The sequence below is a fragment of the Equus caballus genome, chromosome 20 (assembly GCF_041296265.1).
Source record: "Equus caballus isolate H_3958 breed thoroughbred chromosome 20, TB-T2T, whole genome shotgun sequence".
In the NCBI taxonomy this organism is placed as follows: Eukaryota; Metazoa; Chordata; class Mammalia; order Perissodactyla; family Equidae; genus Equus; species Equus caballus.
In genome coordinates, this window is record NC_091703.1 from 44,447,692 (window position 1) to 44,469,506 (window position 21,815).

Consider the following 21,815-nt stretch of genomic DNA (forward strand, 5'->3'; position numbering starts at 1 on the left):
GGTTCATCGTCTTTGGAGAAATAGAGGAAGAAAATAGCCCTGAGGGAACAAGGGAGCAGAAACAAAATGGACTGAGCAACAAAGGAAGGTCACTCCCCTGCTCCATCACCCCCAGTGGCTCCCCGCTGTCCACAGATAAAGTCTAAACTCCCTAGTTGGGCCTTCAAGGCACCCAGGATCCGCCCCCCTTAAACAAGTCCTGGCTCAGCTAAAGGGGCCTCCTCACTCTCTCTCTCTCTTCAACACAATCCAGGCCTCCAGATGCTCTCCCGCCCTACCCACTTCCATCGATTGATTCCCACTCATCTCTGGAAGCTCTGCTCCAAGGCCACCTCTTCCAGGCAGGCCACCCTGCCCTCACTCTCCTCTGATCACCATTTGAAAACAGTTACTTAATCTGCCCCAAGCCAGACTCTGGGCCTGACACCAGGATGCTGAAATGAATACAACAGCACCTGCCCTCAGGTACTCACAATCTAGTTTGGAAAAAACAGCACTCCCTGATATCATATATCGTACTTCTTCTACCACTAGTGGTAGGACTACTATCACTCTACTACCACTCTCAGACCTGAACCGAGCACTTCCCATTTGTCAGGAGCTGTGTCTAAGGTCTTCGTCATGGATTAATTCCTTTGACCTTCCCAACAACACCAGTACGGAAATGTTAATGTACTCATTTTACAAATGAGAAACTGAGAGACAGAGAGTTACCCTGTCTCATTTCCTCAGCTGCTGTATAAGCTCCCTGAGGGCTGTCCCCAGGTTTTCTCTTTCTTGGCATCTCCCAGGGAGGGGGCACTCAAATGTGACGCTGCTCGGCTTGGCATGCCCACGACTGTGGCCTTGGATGACGATGTGTTGGCTGGTTGGTGGGAATGGCATAACCAGAGAAAGATGTGCCCAAGCAGAGTGGGGAAGGAGAAAAGGCTCCCAGGTAGGGTGAGAAAGGAGCCAGCCTCAGTGGCCCTGTCTAGCTTCTCTCTTCCCCACCTGTCCCCATGGCCCAACCCTGGATTTCACAATCTTGTGGTCACCGCAGAATGCCCTGTCCATTTGCTGAGTGGGCTGAGGTGGCACTGAAGGACGGAGCCAGGCTACATGCCCAGGATGGACAGGGCACAAAGAGGGTGGGCCGAGGAGAAGGGAAGAGCGTCATCTCTGCCCAGCCCTGTGGGGTCAGGGCTCGTGGAGCACATAAGTTGAGCCCAGAAAGTGAGACATGGGGCAGACCCCATAAGAGTCACATCTGGGCACCCTCCACCTTGGCCTGAGGGGCCTGGGTGCTTGGCAGAGGCGGGACCCCCTCACACCCTAGAACTGGACTGTGCCCCCGCAGGCTCCCCAGCCTTAGAGGCCCCTTCAGGCTGGGAAACCTGAGGAGACGGGGCAGCTCAGGACTCACTCTCAGAATAGAAGCAACTGGAGGCCTCAGCACCCCCACCTCCAGGGGAGTCTAGGTTGGGGAAGGGGAGCTTCCCGGCCAGCCCGTGGAGCACAGGTAAAGGGGGTGAGGGTCCAGACCCCAGCCCTGGCTGCAGCTCACCTCTACATTCCTGTGCCCTCCCAAGAGGCACAGGGTATATACAGTGCAGGTGGGACAGGCAAACTGAGGCACAGAGCGGCCCTCCAGTTCTAGAGACCTGCTCTGCCTGCCCGACCACCAGCATCACCACTGTGCTTCTCCCAAGTACACAGGGACTCCAGACCCTTCTGTTCCAGGGTCCCCTTCCATCCTGGGGACATATACCTTCCCGGGCCTGCCTCGCTCCCCTAAGTTGGGCTGGAAAGAAGGAGGCCTGCCCTCTCCCGAGCCCTGACTCAGAGGCCGGGGTGCAGCTCGGTAAGCGGTGCACACTCTGGGCCCAGGCTGCCCGGGCTTGAACCCTAGCTCCGCCACCTGCTACCTGTGTGACCTTGGGTAAGTTCCTGAAGCCTCTCGACGCCTCGATTTCCTCAGTGAATGGGCATGATGCTCCCTGCCCTTGCACCCCACAGTTGATGAGAGAAACAAAGGGCCTCATTTGGCTCTTCAGGTATCTGAGTGGTCCCGGCCCCTCCACTCAGGACCCGCTCGCACCTAATCACCAGTCCCCTTTCCTCCTCCTCACCAGGGGCCCAGTGGCTCGGGCAGGGGGTGCTGAGGAGTGGACGAAGCCACTGCTGTCGATAGAGCTGGTGCCAGGCCCACGGCGGGCAGAGGGCCCAGGCGTACAATGGGGCTGTGTGTGCACCCAGCCTTACTCAGGAGCAGAGCTGGGCAGGCCGGCATCTGGGGTCAGGCCAGGAATTCATTTCCCTGGAGAAGGCCTCCCCACCCCCTCCCAGGCTGCACAGCTCAGGAAGGGGGGGCAGGCACCAGCCACTCCCCTGCCCAGCCCAGGGAGTGCAATGGGGACATGCCCGGTGGAGGGCACTGGGGAATAGGGACTCCTGAGTCCAGACGCCTGGCAGCTCCCAGGTGAGGCATTTTGGACCCATTACACAATCTAGGGCTGCAGCCTCCCCTGGGGGCAAAGGGAGGGTGAAGTCTGCTGCGACCCCTCCCCATACAGAGGGCTCCCTCCTCCCTCCCCAGCTTGCTGGGGCCCTGGGCTCAGCACCAGGGCCCCGGGGTGCCCAGGGAGAGGAGCCAGCTCATTCCCCAGGGGAATGAGTCACCAGCCGCTGCAGCCAGGCCGGCGGGAGACGGTGGGCAGGTGGAACCTCTCCTCTCCCCTCGCTGGCAGGTCTTCTCCAGCTGGAAAACCACTTGGCTAGCAGGGGTGCTGACCACGGCATCCCAGCCAGGCCTCTGCAGGCCACTTCCTCTGGTGCAGGGCATTACTGGCACCAGGATTTGGGGGCTTGATGCCCTCCTGGTCCCCACACCGGCTCTTAGAGCTGCAGGTATGGACCATCCCATGAAATGCCCCTGAGAAGGGACGACGGACTTCAGGTCAAGGCAGCCACTTACCCCTGAGTGAGAAACGGGGTCTGAGACAAGGCAGGAGAGGGAACACAGGCCTCTGGTGGGTGGGGGAAAGGGAGGAAGTCAGGCCACCCTATACCTCAGATTGCAGCCAAAATGGGGAGACGGGGAGGGGCCCCTTTGCATAAATCACTCTTCATTCTCCTCAGAGCCTGGGAAGCTTCCAGCCACAGGAGATAACTGCCCTTGCTCCCTCACTGGCTCAATTCACACATCCCCTCACACCCAGTCATAACGACACAAATATGTGCCCTATGGGCTGCCACCCACACTCCCAGAAGGTCATACATGAAAGTCACGGTGGTGGCCCCAGCCCAGTGGACACAGTCGGATGCTCACCCTTCCCCTCACACCTAGAGGCCCCCAACTCCCAGCCGAGCCACAGCCCAAGCACGTCACATCCTCGAGGCCCCGGTGGGAGCACCACAGCACCCCAATCTTCACCTCAGGAGAACCTGAGGGCTCCTGCTTGGTGAGAGGGAGGCCTTCCCCAGCCAGGCCCACTTCACCGAGTCCCTCGTGTGCGTGTGCGTGTGCGTGTGTGTGTGTGTGTGACCTGCCCTGAGAAGAGAGGCCGTGAGAGCCAGAAGGGGCCTTCTGAAGCTGAGCCCGTCACCCTCAGGTTACCCATGAGTAAACTGAGGCTCAGCTTGGGGAAGTGTCTGGGGAAGTGGGGAGGCTCATTTCAAGTTCAGGAGCAAAGCAGAGCCTGGACCCCAGGGCTGGGGTGGCTTAAGCCTGGTTAAACAAAGCAGGGGTGGGGAAGGTGGAGTGAGGGGGGGAAGGAAGTGGGGAGGGGAGATCTGCCACCCCCTCCGAGGTACCGCTGTCCTGGGATGCTGCGGTGGTTCCACTTTATTCATTTCAAACATTTCGTGAGCACCTACCACGCGCCAGTGCTGTGGCAGGGGCCTTTCTGCCCAGTCGCAGCCTTCACCCTCCTGTGAGATTTTGCTTCTGGGATGGAGTACTGTCTTCAGGGCACCCACGTCCCGCAGGCAGCAAGGCCGGGCAGCACGCAAACCTCTCCCCAGAGGAGCGGCCTGGCAGCCCCCCATGCCCCCACGCCCCGAGGGGAGACCCGGAACCCCCAGAACAGGCCACCTCCCAGAGTCAACGCCGAGCCGGACGGAGGGCACAGGCGTCAGACAACGAGGAGCCTGGGAAGTCACCCACCAGACTGCCAAGCTGTTTTTAGCAACAGGATCCTTTCCTCAGGCAAAATTTACCTGGAACCTTAATACGTAAAACATGAGAATGAAGCGGCTCTGGGGAGAGGCGGGGAGGGCCAGACCACCTGGCCTCCCACTGGGGGCCTCCCTGGAGCTCCCAAACTGCCCCCAAAGCATCCCCTGGGGTTTGGAGGAAGAGTTTGAAAACCAGTTTTCTCTGCCTCTTCGTGTTCCAGAAGCCCAGAGGAAGCACAGGGAGAGCTAGGACCACGGCCCGCATCCTCCAAACCTCCGGGCCAAGCTCTCCTTCCTGACCCCCAGGCAGCGGCACCCATCCCTCCCATCGCAAGGGGACACAGCAACTGCCCCCCGACACAAACACACATGCAGAAAAGAGTCTCATGGATTCAGCTCCTACCTTGTGCCCAGCACTGAGCAAAATGCTCCACGAGCATCAAAAGCTTTATTTCCACAATAATTCTATGGCCTATGTATTATCATTTCTGTCTTGTAGGTAAAGACCTGGATGTTCAGAAAAGTTAAGTGACTCATCCCATCTGGGAAGGGCAAAGCCCCCATTCCAACCCACCTGTGTGTGCCTGACCCCCGCGCCACAGCCTGGCAGAAATCACTGCCGTCATGACAGCTGGGTATCACCACTCCCTCTGAGCCCCACCCCAAGCTTCCCCTCACTCAGAACACCAGAAGTCTCCTTCCCAACTCGCTCCAACAGGACGGCACATACAGAGCTCCTCGTTAGGAATAGTAACAATAGAAATAATAAACTACCATCACCTCCTTATTATACAGAACCTACTATTTAGGGACTTCATAGATTATGATCACACTTAATCCACATGACGCTATACTCGCATCCTCACCTCATAGATAAGGCAACTGAGGCACAGAGAGGTAGATGACTTCCCCAAGGTCACAGCTAGGGAGCAACAAAGCCAGGTCTTGACCCCGGGCAGTCTGGTTGCAGAGCTTGCAAGCCTAACCACTGAGCTACACTCCCTCCCTATAATGCCTGCTGGCTCCCCCTTGGGTGCTGGCTGTACCAAGTGGCCTAGCTTGGGGCTTGCCTCTCTCCTCTGAGGCCTGTCTCTGTAGGGGTCAGAGGCCGACTGGAACCCCCAAGGGATGGACATGGGAAAGCCTACCTGATGGGCATCAAGGGTGAGGGTAACAGCCATCCCACCTTTCCCACCCCCAGGAGCTGAGCTGGAAGGATGAGATCTTGGGAGGGCAACCAACACACAAGCATGAGCAGGATGCCTACTGCGTGTCCAGCTTCAAGTTGCGGCAGGTGCAGGAAGTAGAAGACTGTCTTTGCTCTCCTGCCAGAGGCTCCAGTCCCCAGGAAGGCCCAAAGGGGTCTCCCCGGCCGCCCCCACCCCCTTCGGTACTGGCTGCACCAGATGTTGGCAGCACTTAGAAACAGGGCTAAAAATAGCCTCTACAATGAGTCAATGCTAAGAATAACTCGGGCAGGCAGCCCTCCGGGAGAGGACACTCTCTGCCAGGGAGGCACCACCTCTTCCCACCTTCCACCCCCACCCAGCCCACCCCCAGCCTTTCACTTGGAGCCCTCATAGTCAGCAGAGGGCCAGGCATATATATACCCCAATGCTATGCTGACAGAGACGCGGGCATGCCAGCGTGTACTCCCGTCACTCAAGCCAGGTGGCCAGCCGCCCTATGCAAAGGGGGGGTATGGAAGGGGTGGGCAGAAGCTGGAGAAGACCTCTGTGCTCAAGGCAGAGCCCCACTGAGGCTCCAAGACACTGGAGTTTCTTTCCCCACTCTAACACCAACTCCCCACAGGAAATGAGGAAATCATGGCCCCCACCCCTCCCCTCATGTCTCACCTGTGAACTGGGTCCCTGGTGTCAGCCAGACTGGCCCACTTCCCAGGTGCGCAGGGGGACTGAGATCAGAGAGGGACAGCAACACACTAACTAGAAAGCAGACATCAACAGTGGGGAAAGCTGGAACTCAGGGGTCCAAACCACGCCAGGCCCCGCGGTCTCCTGCAGGGAGGTCCCCCTTATTTCTTCCATGTTCTCCCCTCCGCATCCCCAGAAATGACAAGAATCATTAGATTCATGGACACCTGTACACGAAGTGAAAATTAAGAGAACACACGCACATAAGGTATCAGAGCTGCATCTGTCTGTAGCTCCAGACGAAAAATGAGAGGAGGAGCTTCGCCCCACAGTGGAGCGGACTGAGGCTCAGAAAACCGAGGGAGGTTTCAAGGGGCCCCACGGCTGGGATGAAGCCTTACTGCCTTCAGTCACCCTGGGAAGCATCTCGCAGGAGCCCACATGCCTGGCACAGCCTCATCTCCCAGCAATGCTTGAGGGAAGAGGACTACTGGGAGCCAGAGGGAGGGGGATGGAAAGGCAAGGAGCCTTCAGGAAGGGAGCAGTACTACACACAACATTTCTCTGGGAAGAATAGAGGACGGGGGGTGGGGGGGGGGGGGTGGAAAGGAAGGGGTGTCCCAGGCAGAGCACTGGCCACGGAGTCAGGAGCCCTGGTTCTATTCCCAGCTCTGTTACAGATAACTATATGATCTGGGAAAATCATTTCCTAGGCTTTGCTTCAGGTCTCAGTTTCTCCACCTGGAAAACCGAGCTTTGCACACCAAGCCTTTGAGATATCCTGGGGGATATCATAACATTTTGAAGGTGCACAATGAATATTATTACCATGTTGAAGGCTCTGACAAGTCCTGCAGCAAAGAAACCCATTTCGCTTTTTTTGACTCACACTCTCCCACACCTGCTTGACCACCAAACCCTTCTACAGAACACATCTTGGGAAACCCTGGAGTAGATTTGGGGTCAAGAATGCAAAGGCCTGCAGGGGCCAGGAGGAAACATGAAAGCTTGAAGCAGGCCCAAACAAAACCCATCAGGACCTGCAGTTAGCTGCAAGCCCCCAAAACCCTCTGGCAGCTCTGGGGGTACAGGGAGTCTGGCACTTCTGTTCTATGAAGGCCTCCCTCAGGACCCACCCAGGGTTTTGATCCCATCTGATCCTCAATAATCCTCCTGAGAGGGACGAGGAAGGAGTCAGCACCCTGTGTCACACAACTGAGGAGACTGGAGCCTGGGGAGACTGGAAAACTGGTCCAGGACCACATGGCGGCCGAGGGCTGAGGCAGGAGAGGTCATGCCCTCACTATGTATCAGCACCTTCCCTCCATTAATTCTCACTACAACTCCTTGAGGAAGGCACTGGTGCCCCCACCTCACAGAATAAGAAACTGACGGTCAACGAGACGAGAAGCACTCACTGTCCAAGGTCACAGCCAGCAAGTGGTACCACCCAGCTTTCAACCCTGGCAGCCTGAATCCAGAACTCACGCCCTTGGCCCGGCTCTGCCACTCACTAGGTAGCCACCCTAGCTGAGAAACTGAACCATTCTGGGCCTCAGGTTCCTCACCTATAAAATAGGATGATAAAAAGACCTGTGTATGATATTACTATGAAGATCAAATGTGCAAATACATGAGAGTGCTTAGCACAGTGCGTGGCACCCAGGAGGTGTTCAATTTTTGTGACCTATCATTAAATACCACGTCCACTATGGGACTTCACACCTGAGCCTCTGGGCTCTGGGCTCAGCAGGCTGGAAGCCGCCACGGCCTCCTGGAAAGCGGGGCTCTGCCAATCAGTCCTGGGGAACAGCCCCTTCCACCTCGCAACACAGACGTCCAAGCTGGGGCTCCTGGCGTGCCCCATGTAGGTGGCGGCTCTGGAAGTTGGAGTTCCCAGACCGAGGTCAAACCTGGGTCTCATGGTCTGAGGCCCCTAACAGGCCACCTCCTCCTCAGAGCCGGGGATATCCCCAGCTCACCATGGGTCACGGGCCTCTCCCCGCCATTGCCCCACAGCCCCAGGTCACGGGACGGGGAGGCAGGGGGCTCTCCAACCAGGCAGCTGATGTCCTTGTGACCTTCCCGGGCCCTCCCAGGCTTGGATATGACAACAACAACCCATCCAGAGCTCTCCCCACTTCCCACAGCCGGCTCATCCACGTTAGGTCACAAGATGGACATCATCACCCAGAAGGCCGGCTGCTGGGGGGCTAGTATGCCCACTTCACAGATGAAGAAACTGAGGCTCCGACTTGCCCTGGGCAGGGATCTAAGTAATAGAAAGGTTTCTGGCTCCTGGACCAGGGCTCAGGGCTAAGCCAGGTTCCAGCCCAGACAGGCCAGAGCCAGCTGGGGCAGCAGAGGGGAGGAGCAGGCTCAGGAGGCCTCCGGAAGCTGAGGGGGAGAGGAAATGGCTGAGCCGTGGGCCCTGGGTCTCACCTGGTCACTGCAAATCCAGCAAGTCCTGTGGGTGGGGGGAGTATCAGTAACCCTGAGTCCTCCTCTACCCCCACCACACCCCAGCAGAGGAGATGGGCACAGCTCTTGTCTAGCACTGAGATGACCCCCACCCAACTCTCTGCTCTTGCTACCATGGGCACCTCCGCCATCCTGGCTCTGCAGCCCTCTACAGACAGGGATCCCCCGCCTCCCAAGATGGCTCTCCAGCTCCAGACCCCGAGCCAACCATTCACCCCAGGCATTGTCTCCTCTCACTGCCCCCCAACATGTGGTCATCACTCAGAAGCCCTCCCTGCCATCCCTGCCCTCTACCTCTGCTGACCCCCACATGGCCCACTCGCCCAGCCACCTCGCTAAGCATTGGGTCTCCACTGCCCAGTCTGGCCCCTGGCATGCGGCTCTGGGTCTTGCACTAAGTAGGTGCTCCAGAAACATGGCAGCACGGGACAGAGAGCATCTCTAAAGCAGTGGCCCCAAATATTTTGACCAAACATATTTTCTTTGGCCCAGCACACGTGCACACACACACACGGAGTGCATATACACATGCATATGAACAAAAAAAGTTGTGCAAACAATGCTTACAATACTGTGCAATGCACTTGGATGTTTTCTATGATTCTTTTTCATTTAATATATTACGTCTTTTTCATTTCATTTTCATGGAGACCAACTAAGCTAATTTCACGGCCAGATGAGGGGCCAGTCAGTGGCCCTGATCCGCAGTTCAGATAATGGCCCTCCAAGGATGTCTGTGCAGCCCAGCCCCCGACCTGGCACACCACCCTGTCTGTAACAGGTGCCTAATAAAGGCATCCATTTGTCAGACACTTACCCGGGGCAGGCCTGTGCTCAGCATTTTGTTATGGTATCTCATTTCATCCTCACCATCGCCCTCTTGCCCTCTCGGAGGTAGGGGCTGTGAGGAATTTAACATGTGAAGAAACCCAAGGTCACACCGTCAACAGCTCAGGCAGATTCAAAGCCAAGTCTGCCTGAATCTGGAGCCACATCCCTAACCACCGCTCACACTGCCTGCCGGGTGAGTGGCCCTCAGCCCTCTCCTAAGTCTGCACACCAGCAGGAAGCTCGCCCCAAGGAGGGCCACTCCAACTCCAACTGCTGAGAAGCTGTCTCTGTATTCACTGCATCCTTTCTGTGTGTTGACTATTCGACTGCAGATGGGGCAGAGAGAAGACAGGGCTCCTGGCAGAGCCTCTCACCCCTCACAGCAGACCCTGCTCCCTCCTCCCCACCTGCCCACTGCCAGCTGACCCCAGAGAAAGCGCTGGGATGGAGGTGGCGGGTCCACCTCAGGGCTCAGGAAGACCATCCTGCTGTCTTCATCACCGATATTACTGCCCTGGGGCAAGTCCCTTGACCCCTCTGTGCCCCCATGAGCCCATCTGGGGTGACTGTGAGGTTTCCAGGGGCTGATCCAGGTCATGGAGTAAGGCCTGGGGAACACGAGCTCTTATTATTATCAACTTGAATTCCCACCATCAAAAATAATGCTCTCGAACCCTGGGCAACTTCTGCTGTTTGCACACAAACAGACTCTCATACAGGTAAACCGTCACCTGTGCAGGGCCTCCCTCACCTGGCACCACGCACCCCGCTGAGCACTCAGCATGAACTAAGTCTTAATCCTCAGGATGAACCCACACGGTGGGCATTCTAATTGTCATCTCCGTTTAACAGAGGAGGAAACTGAGGCACTAAGAGGCTAAGCTTCCCAGGATCACAGAGCTGCAAGAGGCAGGGCCAGGATTCAGACCCAGGCGGCCGGCAGGGCGTCTGCTCCCGGGCTCTGATGGAAGCGGGCGTTTCCCGGTGGCCTGGCCGGCGCCCAGCTAAGCACCTCCGCCGTCACTCCTCCCGGGGACCTGAAGACAAGCCCGGGAGACAGCAGCGGAGGCTGAAGAGCTTAGAGAGCCCGCCGGGGATGGGGGTGGTCCTCAGAGGAGGCCCTGGCAGCCGGCTCCCCATTTCGCAGGGTCTCACCATCCTCGCCCCTGAGCCTGGGCAGGGGGCAGGAGGCAGGGGGCAGGGGGCAGGGGGCAGGGGCCCCTCCCCTGCACCACCTGCCTCCCCAGCCCCAGCCCGCTCAGTATCTCCCCTACCGCGCCTCAAGAGACATCCCGATGCCAGTGCTGCCTGCGTGACCTCGTCCCCAATCTCCCACCTCCCCAAAGACGCCACCCGCACGCACACCCGCACACACGTGCGCGCACACGCCCTCCTACCTGGGGGAGGGCGGCCCCCTGCAGGGAGGCCCCCTGGAAGGCTCAGCTCCTCGGGGGGCCGCAGCCCAGGGCCGTGGCCCTGCCCCAGCGCCAGCCCCAGTTTCCTCATTTCCCCCGCACTGTTTCTCACCCAGCCCCCTGCACCTCGGCCTGAGAGGAAGTTGCACAATCCCCTGGGAGCTGCAAATGTGGCGGAGGATTACTCACGGCGCAGGGTAACCGCGCACCGGAAGTCCTCGCGCAGCGGCCAGTCGACCAAACGCGGACCTGGCGGCTCCCAGCTCCCATGTCACCCCCGCGGGGCCTCCGGCCACCTCCAGTGCCCCTCCCTGCTCCCAGAGGGAGCCTCTGGTAGCCCCCCGCCGCCCTCACAGCCTGGCCTCGGGGCCCCAGGCCACGCTGCCCCCTGCACCAAGATGGAGAGGCGCAAAGGGGCAGGAAATTGCAGAAATACCACCAGGTCCAGTGTGGCCGAATCCTAACCCACACCTCTTCCCAGCCCCGCCCGGAGACATGTGTCCTTTTAGCCAGAAGCCCCACAGTTCACCACCTCCTTGACTGACCACACACCTGTCACCTCAGCCTTGGGCCTTCCCAGGGCCTCCAGACATCCAGATCATGGTCTTACCGTAGCCCACCCTGAAATGGACCCTGAGACCAAGCATATTCCTGTGAAGCTCTGGGAAAATCTGAGTCACCGCATAATTTCCACTTGTGGGAAAACTGTCTTGCTACACATGCAATTTCAGAGGTTCCTCAACCCCCAAAGTACTTCTCTTAACAACCTGTCAAAGAAAGAGACTTGACATTTCAATAGTATTTCTTTCTGGTGGCCAAAAGATTCCCATCTTTAGTAGATAAATAATAAACACTCCTTGTCAAGAAAGGCTGGCAGTCACTACGCTGTTATCAGCCATCTGTACCTCATGGCGGTGAGTTGAGTAGGCCCTTTCGTGAGAGTAGGTTTCAGAAAGGGACAGTGTAGCAGAGGGAAGATTAGGCAGGCCATAGCTCCTGGAGAAGGCACAAGATGCCACGGGGGTGAGGTGAGCCCCAGAATGGGGAAGTCAGAGAGGCCCAGGGAGCTCTGACCCACTCTGGCCCAACCTTGGGCCCTCCCTGGGACAGCAAACTCTGGAAGGACACAGAGGGTAAGGAGGAGCCTGGCCTGGGTGTGCAGAGACCCCAAGGATGACCTCTGGCTCCTATCCCTCGCTGCCTGGACTTGCAATGGGGCCTCAGATAAGGAGAATGATATGCACCTCTTATCACCCCACACAACCTTGGACTCCCACTCAGCTGCGGACAAAGTCAGACATGGTTTTGCCTGGGCCCCAGGGCTCTCCAGAGAGCCCCTTATTTCTGCAACCCTCATCAAAAGGCTGGGGCCCTCTGGGCAGTTCCCTCACAGCCCTCTGGGGCCTGGACAGCAGCAACCAGCAACGAGGCTCACCTGCCGCCTCCAGCTCAGGGGACTGGGAGCCCAGTCAAGGGGGAAGGGCCGGCGAGGGAAGGCCCTCACTCTGCCGGAAACAGTGGCCACAGGCCCCTTTGCCGGGATGCCTCCCAAAACAGCTCCACAGCCCGCCTCTCCCCAGTCCTGACGACAAGGCCATGGAGGGAAGGGAGCAGAAACCCTTGCTACCCTCATTTTCAGACCAGGAGACTGAGGCTCAAAGCCCGTAGTGGCTTCCCTAAGGCCAGGCAGCCGGTTCACGGCAAATCTCGGTTTCCTGGCTCTTTTCCCAGATCAGAGTTTCTCAATCTCAATCCGACTGACACTTAGGACCAGAGAATTCTTTGTTGAGGGACAATCCTGAGCATTTCAGGATGTTTAGCAATATCCCTGGCCCCTACCCACTAGATGCCAGGAGCAGTCCCTGAGCTGTGACAACTAAAAATGTCATCAGACATTGCCAGGTGTCCCCTGGGAGGCAAAATCACCCCCGGTTTGAGAACTACTGGCCTAGGAGCCCCTGAAAGATGAGCGTCAGCCAATTCTAAATTGGAGGTAGCTGCAGGGGGCTCTAGAGGCCCCTTCCTTGGCCAGATGCACCAAGCAGAAGGCCTGAAGGCATCTTCATCTGGGTGGTAGTTAGCTGGGTGTTCACTTTTCTAATTATTTTTTACATTATATATATACATATATATACACATGCATGTGTTTTCAGCAATTATGCTATACTTCTCAATAAAAAGGGAGAGAAAAAGATGAGATACAAATAAATAGACATTCTAATATTTTCTTCTCACTCCTTGCTTTGAAAACCACTATAATTAGGCCAAAAAAACTGGATGAGAACCTATAGTCCATCACAGGTCTGGAGTATCCAGTGATACTCAGGGCTGTGTGTGGAGGGACTGGCGCAGCTGGCCCAGCTGCTGGATGCCCCTCAGCCCACAAGAGTTGGGCACCACAGCGCCTTTCATCTCCCACCCCTTCCCCAGGGCGTCCCAGCCACCACAAGCGCCTTCCTGGCCGAAGGCAGGGGGCTGCCTCGGCCTGGGCACCCTCACACCCGCCTCACCCTGCCCTGGGCCATTCTTCTGGGCCCCCAACACCAGGGCTTGGGGACTCATGCTAGGAAGGCACTGAGGGAGCAGCGTGGGCCTCAAAAACACCCTCCAAACACACACAAAGAAGGGAGGCAGAAAAAATAAGTTGAGGATGGAGAGAAGCGGGACAGTGAGCAGGAGAGAGACACACACACATGCACTAAAGGCCAAGGTTCCAGATGTCGTGGAACTACATGGAGGGTCAGAGGGATAGGACATGGGGGCAAAGGAAAGCAGGCGAGAGAAGGTACTGGAGGGGAGGGCAGCAGACTCATGGCCTCAGGTTCCAGGCCCAAGTCTTGGGGCTCAGCAACAGGCAGCTCCAAAAAGGCCTGAGTTGTTGGGCCCAACTTAGCACCACACCCCCAGGGCCCAGGGCTTCAAGTGGCAGGTGGGTGGCTCAGGGGCCTCCCTGTGGCCTCCCCTCACACTCAGCACCCTCTAGTCTTCCTGGAAGGAAGGACTTCGTCCAGGAAGGAAGGCTCTCGGGCCTGCAGAGGTGATCCCCAAGTGACAGGACCCAGGGGCCCGAGGGCGGGCAGAGGTCTCTATGCTGGCATGGGCCCTTTGTAAAATCTCTCTCTGGATCGAAGGAGAATGCTCTTCAGAGTGAAGGGCCCGGCACCGACAGACACCTCTCCATTCAGTGAGGACGTTATTCTGTGCTATCATGCTCTGTCCTCTGCGGGGGTGGGCGGCTGTCAGCATTGAGGGAGCAGCTGCATTCTTATTCCCACCACGCTGCTGGGCTGGCACAGTGCTAGGCCCCCAGGGGGGCTCAGTCCCACCTGTTGACCCCAGTGGTGCTCAAGGCCATGGGGTGCAGGAGTCGCTTCCTTATGCTCCCTGGGCCTCAGTCCCCTCCTCTGGATGATGTGGAGGCAGCAGCAACCGGCCTCTAAGGCCCCCAGTCCCACAGCCCCAATCAGCCTCCAGCAAAGCCAGCCAGCACTTTCCTGGCAGGGGCAGCCAGGAGTGCACCTGGCTACAGCAGGGAGGGGAGGAGAGGCAGTGGGGGTGGACAGTATAGTGTGTCACCTCCTGGCCACTCTGCACCCTTCAGGAACTGCAGAGCGCTGGGGCAGGTGCTGTCCCGAAACCAATTATAAACAAGGCAGAGGACAGGCTGTGACTTCCCTTGGCAAACAGGAGAAAACAAACCAGAGCCCCACCCCACAGCCCCACTGGTAGAACTGGGCAGGGGGCGGGGGTGCTGGCAAACTCTCTTCAGAGAGGGACAGACTGTAAGCCCCACGCCAGCCAGAGCAAGGCTGGGCCTGCATCACGGGGGACGGAGGCAACGAGCGCTTCCTTGTCCAGCTGTGTGCAAGTCCCTGGGTCTCAGATGGTAATGCTCCTACAGGGCAGAGGCCACCCATAAGGCATTTGTTGTGTCCTCATTTCCAGGCACATGATGGGGCTCAATTCACGTTCACCCACTCACTCCACAAAGATTTCCTGAGCAGCCACTATACACCAGGCTCTCTTCCAGGTGCTGGGGATACCACATCAAACAAAACAGACCCAACCCCTGCGCTCAGGATGCTGATGTTGGAGCGTTCCATTCATCTGTTCACTGGCTCAGACTCCAAGCTCATCCGCCACCCTCCTACAGGGCTGAAGGACCTGCCACCACTTCTTACTGCTTACCAGGCTTCACCCCAACTCTCCCAGCTTCCAAGGAAGACTGCACCCCCACAAGCCCAGGGGTGAGCCCCAGGATCACTCAACTATCTGCTACCCTCAAGGCCCAGGACCGCCTAGAAGATGATGGAGACAGCCACCCGCCCTCCCTACCTCTCCAGTCTGGAAGAGGAAAGGAGAAGGGCACAGCTGCTTTTTCTGTGTGTTTTATGGTTTTTATTATTAACAGGAAATACAAGTCAAACACTGATCCAATACTTGCCCTCCACGGGGTGGGAAAGTACAGTAACACGATGGGTCTCTCTACAGCCTCATTTCAACAAATCGAGGGGCCGCTGTGGACACCTCCCCCCCAATCCAGTCATGCTGCGCTGGCTCCAAGCACTTTTGCAGGAGCTTCAGACCCTGCCCCGCATTCTGACCACTCTCAGGGCTAGTGGTGTCCTTCGTGGTCCGCCTCATCCTGCCTTAATTGAGCAGCAAATATTTCCTGAGCACTTGTCCCAGAGGGTGGGGCCCACACCACAGGCTGGACAGTGGTCAGTTTACCGGGAGGTGGGGAAGGGAGGGCTGACTATACCAGGGACTGGGGGGCACCAAATGGTCTCAGAGCGGTCCCTGTCCCTGGGGATCCAGCTTGGAAAAGGAGACAAGCCTAAGAGGCCCCGGAGAGGCCCCGGAGACAGAAAGCTCTTGCCTGGGTAACTGCAAAGAGGCAGGTTCTCAAAGTGTGGCCTGGGGACCAGCAGCATTAGCATCACCTGAGAACTTGTCAGAAGTGCAAATTCCACACCATATGGAGTTTGGAGACCCACTGCAGCCCTGCTGATTCCAGACCCTCTCAGTCAGCAACCCTGGGAGTGGGCCCAGCGAGCCGTGTTTTCACAGTTGCTCCAGGTGATTCTGATGCCCACTCGAACTTGAGACCCACTGTCCTAGAGAAGGGGCATCAGAATCATTTGGGGAATTTTTAAAAATATTGATGCCTAGGCCCCTCCCCCAAGATTCAGATGCAATGGTATTTTTTAAGAGCTCCCAGGTGATCATAATATCCAGCCAGGGCTGCGGTCAGATGAACAGTCCCCTGGTCTCCTGGAAAGGTGTGCCTTGACGGACAGAGGATTCGGTTACAAGGAGGGGAGCAGGGAAGGGTGTGGCAGGAGAAGGGACCAGCATGAACAAGGGCTGGGAGGAGGGCATGGGGATCATGGGTTTCTGGATAGTCTGTTGGAATTCCTGGATTAATCCTCACGGCATCACACTTTACCCTGGGAGCCTCTTTGTGGATAAGAGCCAACGAGGAGGGCTGTCCCCAAGGAAGCTGGATGGAGGTAGGGACGGCCAGACTTCATTTCTCCTCCTCCCTATGCCCACAGTTAAGGGCCAGGAAAGAAAACTAGTGATGACTCTGCCTCTTGCTTCTGCCCCTCCCGACTGCCCTTGGCTCTCAGCCACTGCCCCATCACCTCACAGCCAAGCACTTCCGGTGGGCACAGTAAGTCCAGATCCTGCCCCATCGCTGGGATTTTCTCTGCCCTCGGTGACATCGCAGCCAAGGGCATCTGCACCTCTGGTGCAGAGAGAAGGAGGGGCAGGCAGCAGGCATGCAGGGAAGAGCAACAGGTCACCAGTGGGTAGTAAGCGGCCAGGCCAGATGCTACCCAAGGAATCCCGAGGGGCAGGGCTGGAGTGGGAGTGATGCTGCAGGCACTGCAAGTCCCCTGTGTTATCTTGTTAAATGTGGAGACTAGGCTGGGTATGGTACAACAGGGAGTGGTAGGCACTGTGGCCATGGAGTCTACAAAACCCCAGGTAAGGCATTTCATTTGAAGATGTTAGACGCACCGGGCAGGCCTGTTTGCAACCCATGGGTCTTTATTTCTTCCCTAGAGCTCTCTATGCCTCTATTTTCTCACTTGAAAATGGGAAATCAAGAAATAAATGAGTTGTAAGACTTAAGTATGATGATAACTAACATTTCCTGAACATGGCACTAGTCTAAGTCCCATCCATGCAGCACACATCGACATGCTCAGCCCTCACTACAGCACTGTTAGGTAGAGCTACTATAACCCTCGCTTTTCAGGGATGGCAATGGAAGCACAGTGGGGTTAAGCAGCTGGCCCAGGGTCACACAGCTAGTAAGTGGCAGAGCTGGGGTTCCAAGCCAGGCAGCCCAGGCCTGGAGCCCACACTCCCAACAACCCCTGGTGAGGCTACACTTCGCTCAGTGCTTGATACATGGCGGCTGCAGCTATGTCTAAGAAAGCCTGGCTGGTCACTCCACCAGGGCCAGCCTTTAGCTAAAGCTCTATTGAGGGGACTTCAGCGGTCCCCCAGACCCCACGTCCCTCCCTTTCTGAAACCTCTCCTGTCCGGGTGCCTTAGCCAAAGATCTGCAGAAGGTTCTCATCGGAGGGGACCCCACAGGTGATCTAGGTTCACAGATATGGAAACTGAGGCTGAGAGAAGCAGCGCCCTGACCGAGGCAGCGTGCGGTGCCCATGTTCTCCTCATGTTTTTGCTGTGTTTCATTGTCCCCTAACAGTCCCCACAGCCTCTTCTCCACATCTGATTAAACAAGTTAACGTCTGAGGTTTCCAAGGAGACCCAGGAAGCCTGGTTGGTAGCCATCTCATCCTCAGGCCAATCAGGAGTGCTCGCCAGGGTCCTTTGGTCTCCTGGGTCTGCAGCTCAGAAGAGCAGCAAGGAGACGAGTGTGGTCCTGGGGCAGGAGCCTCGGCAAGTCCCCACCCCTGCTCAGAGTAGGAGACCCCGGATGGAGAAAGAAGTTTCCCAGACCACCACACCTCCACCTTTTGAGAGAACTCCTAGGGCCGGCCCCATGGCCTAGGGGTCAAGTTCAGCACACTCTGCTTCAGCAGCCTGGGTTCGGTTCCCAGGCGCAGACCTACACCACTCATCGGTGGCCATGCTGTGGCAGTGACCCATGCACAAAATAGAGGAAGATTGGCACAGATGTTAGCTCAGGGTGAATCGTCCTCAGGAAAAAAAAAAAGAGAGAGAGAGAGAACTGGGAAACCCTGCAGTGGTCTTCTTTAGGGACTGAGAACACGCATCTCGGAGTCAGCTGGGCCTGCTTAGAATCCCTCCCGCTTCCAGGCTGTGTGACTTCAGGCAACTTGCTTAACTGCTGTCTGAATCAGTGTAATGAAAATAATAATTCCTACCTCACTCTAAAGAGTAAACGCATAATAAATGTTGGCAACTATTGTTTATAACTAAATTTCATTATAAAATTGTCTTATAGCATAAAAAGAATAGATGAATATTTTATTAATATACTCTTGTGTTATTGTTACATTCCCATAGACACACGTAGACAAAATTCATCTATACACGTGTACCTAGATACCTGCACTCTCACAACCACACACACAAACTCCCTTTGGTTACACACACCCCACACTGACACACAGAGCAACACCACGGGCTCACCCCGTGCCAGCACTGCTCCACCCTGAATCCTCACATGGCCTAGCGTGCATTTCATCGCCCTCTCTTCAGATGAGGATGCACACATCAAATGCATATACGCTCGCTCTATCCTGGGATGTGGACACTTCTGGCAGCTCTGAAAATCCTGACCTCCCTCCCTCTGTATCAGAGGAAGTCAACCCAATGTCCACGGTCACCTCCAGGGCAGCCCCACACCAGCCCCCAGTGCTGACGGCCCCCCATCCCTAGGACAAAGGCCCAACCTGGCTTTCATGCCAGCTGCGGTCCGGGAAACCCCTGCTGCTACTGGTAGAAATCAAGTTGACTTTGAAAAGGAAGACACAGAAGCCAGGGGGTGGCTGGGCCACTCCCTGTGGGGGCAGGTGCTAAGTAACTCTATAAACTCCTCATGATGCAATTACAGCCATAAACAGGGCCCCAGGAGGGATCAGGGCCAGAAGCCAGACCCTCAAAGGGCAGCCCTGCCTGAGGGGTAGGAGGCCCACTCACCTACTTTCCAACTGAGAGGCTGAAAGGAGGGCCTGAAGGTCAATGTGGGGAGGCACTGGGTATCCCCACAGCCCGGGGCCCTGAATGGGCTCCTGCCTGCCCTGGCCCAGCCCTGCCATCAGCCCTCAGAAGCCCAGGTGGTTCTCCGGGGACTCAGTGCTCACTTGAGATGTCCCCTGCTCCACCCCCTGCACCCCTTCCATGGACCAGAACCAGGAGACCTGGGTTCGCATTTGGCTGCACCTCACAGAGTTGAGCTGAGGACGAAATAGGATTGCAGCCGTAACAGGCCTTGTCAACTATAAGCAATATTGGCTCCTCTCCCAGAGAAGCAGAGCTTAGAGTCACCTAAAAATCACTCTCTGGTTCGCAGCTCACCCATCCCAGTAGTCAGAAGTCAGGCAGAAAGAAGGGGGCCAAGCAAACTGCTATGTTTCCCATGGCTGGGGAAACTGAGGCATGGTACAAGCTTACAGGCAGACTACCAGGCACAGCTCTCAAGGCAGCCAGCCCTTGCTCTTCCACTGCCTCTAAGGCTGCTGTTGCTGGCTGGCTCTCTCCCAGACGTGATCTGCCTGCCCGAGGGCCTGGGGGCTGTCCCCGAGGCTGGGCACAGAGAAGGCCTCAGAGGGAATAGGCCAAGGAGCCAAGAACTGTGTTCTGATATGAGCCACCTCCCCTCCAACCTCCCCCCCCCCGCGTCTGGCCGCCGCCCTACAGGAAACCAGAGACCAGCCCCCCACTGCCCCCCCCCCCCCCACCAGTTGCCCCAGAGTGCCGGGTCTGGGGCTGGTGGAATCTCAGACAGGGTGGGCGCAGGGGCCTGAGCCCACATCCCACAGGTGTCACTGGGCGCCCACCCCGGCCTTGTCCCCGTCCCTGCTAGACTAAGCAGCCCCTCCCTCAGGGTGGGAGGCGGGAGCTGGGCGGTAATTAACTGACACTTCCCCGCGAACGCTAAACCAAAGCTCTGCGCACAAGTTTAGTCCAGAAACTGTCGGCGAAGAACCGCTCCCAGAACAGACAGGCGAGTGGGCGACGGCTGGAGTTGACGCGGGATCGGGGAAGGCCGCCACCGCGGCGAGGGGCTGGCAGGGATCGGGGACGGGGGAGCCGGGGCAGTGCGGGCGCTCGCGCAGACGAGCCCCGCCCCGGGCGCCCTCCCGCCCTCCCCCCGGGCGCGAGGCTGGGGCGCGCCGGGCGGCTGCGGCGCGAACCTGCTCTCGCAACCCGGAGCAGCTAGGGGCAGCCGTGCGTGAAGCCAAAGCCCGGGCCGGGAGGGGGCCGAGGGGCGGGGACCCAGCTGGCATCGGCCCGCTCCCTTCGAGGAGGCAAGCGCACGCGCTGCCGCCAATATCTGACCCGGGTACGGGGAGGGGGGAAAAGAAGGGGCGCTGATTTGCGGGCCGGACAGCCTGGGGTTGGGCGCCGCGGACTCAGGGAATAGGGGGAAGGGGGCGTGTTTTCTGGGATTCGGGACCCAGACGGTAGGGGACACTCGGGGGGCGGGCAGATGGCTGAGAGCTCCAGCGAAGGCAGAAAGAGGGACTCGCGGAGGGTGAGCTCTGGGATTGGGGTTCCCTAAGGTCGTGGAATAACGCAAGGGGAAGAAAAAGGCTGTGCTCAGGGATACCAGGGGACGCGGGCAGGGGCGGCCGCTTCAGGAAACCAAGGGGGAGAAAGGGACGGGAAGGGAGCGAGGGATGGTACTTCCCCTCGCCCCCCCTCCAGCAGCCCAGCCCCCGGGGCGTGGCGCCGCTCCGGCCCTCCCACTCCCCCGGACCATCCAGGCAGGGCCTGGCCCGGCCGGACTCGGCCCCCGCACACCTCCCCTACCTCCGGCGCCCTCCCCAGAACCACCCGCCCCAGCCGCGTCCGGTGGAGAAGAAGCGGGCGCAGGGCCCACACGTCCCTTAAACTTCTTGCAAGTACACTCCCACGCCTCCCGCCCCTTCGACTCCCAGCTCCCCGGCCGGGAAGGCCCATGCCCGCCCCGGCCCCTCCCGCCTGGTTACATAAGGTCGCAGAGAAGCCGCCCCCGGCCCCGGCCTGAACGGAGAGGCCTGAGGGGCTCCCGGGCTCGGCGAGCAGCCCCGCTCTGGCCACGCGCCAGGCGTCCCGAACTAGACGGACAGCGGGGCGGGTGGCGGCGCGGCGCACACGGTCCCACTCCCCTCTCCACCCGGCACCCCCACCCACCCACCTGTCTCCCGGACCCACGGGATGGGAGCGGGGGAAGCCTGGGGCGGGGGTTCCGGGCCCTCCGCGCTCTCCTTGTCCCCCAGCCCCGCTCACCTAGCTCTGAAGGTCAATCCGTCCGCCGCCCGCGCCCCGCGGCTCCGGCAACTTGTCCCAAGTTCAGGTGTCCGGCCCGCGAGCTGTGCCTGCCGCCCCCTCCCGGGCTCTCCGGCTCCGCGCCACCAGGGAGGCCCGCCCCGTCCGCCCTTCCCGCTGCCGTCGGCGCCGCCGCCGCTCCCTACGTCCAACCCGCGGCCGCCGCCGTCTCTGCTGTCACCGATCCCCGCGCCCGGCGCCCGGGCTCCCGCTGTCACTCCGCACCCACTTCCCGCCGCGCCCGGCAGAGGGCAGCACCCGCCCCCGCGACTCCGCCCCGCCCCTCCCCGCCCTGCCCCGCCCCTCGTCGTCCCGCCGCGGCGCCCGCTGGGAAGCGTAGTCCTCGCTGCGGCTCTGCCAGGCACGCCGGGATTTGTAGTCTCGCTCTGTGGGCCCAGGACTGGATACAGGGACTTGGCCTTGAGCTTGGAACCATCCTTCCAGTTCGTATCTGCCCCTTTTTCAAGTTTTCTTTCTCCTCTCAGGCAGTGATGTCCCGAACCAGAGATATACCCTCTGGCCTGCCTGACCCCAAGGAGAGGCCTGCAGCAGGCTGCCTTTCCTGAGTCTA

The 21,815-nt window shown here is 58.4% G+C and overlaps 1 protein-coding gene across 4 annotated transcripts in view; it reads right to left on the minus strand.

Annotated features, from left to right (window-relative positions):
- The window catches only part of TFEB (transcription factor EB), a 45,371-nt gene extending 23,893 nt beyond the window's left edge, over positions 1-21,478 (minus strand). Inside the window, exon 1 of one of the 4 annotated variants that reach the window (XM_070244567.1) lies at positions 21,206-21,478. The gene's annotated coding sequence lies outside the window, so the exon portion shown is untranslated. Of the gene's footprint in view, positions 1-10,741; positions 10,899-21,205 lie in introns of those variants that run through there. The other 3 variants (XM_023624913.2, XM_023624914.2, XM_070244568.1) reach the window with 3 other exon arrangements.
- Between the last annotated feature and the right edge of the window lie 337 nt (positions 21,479-21,815).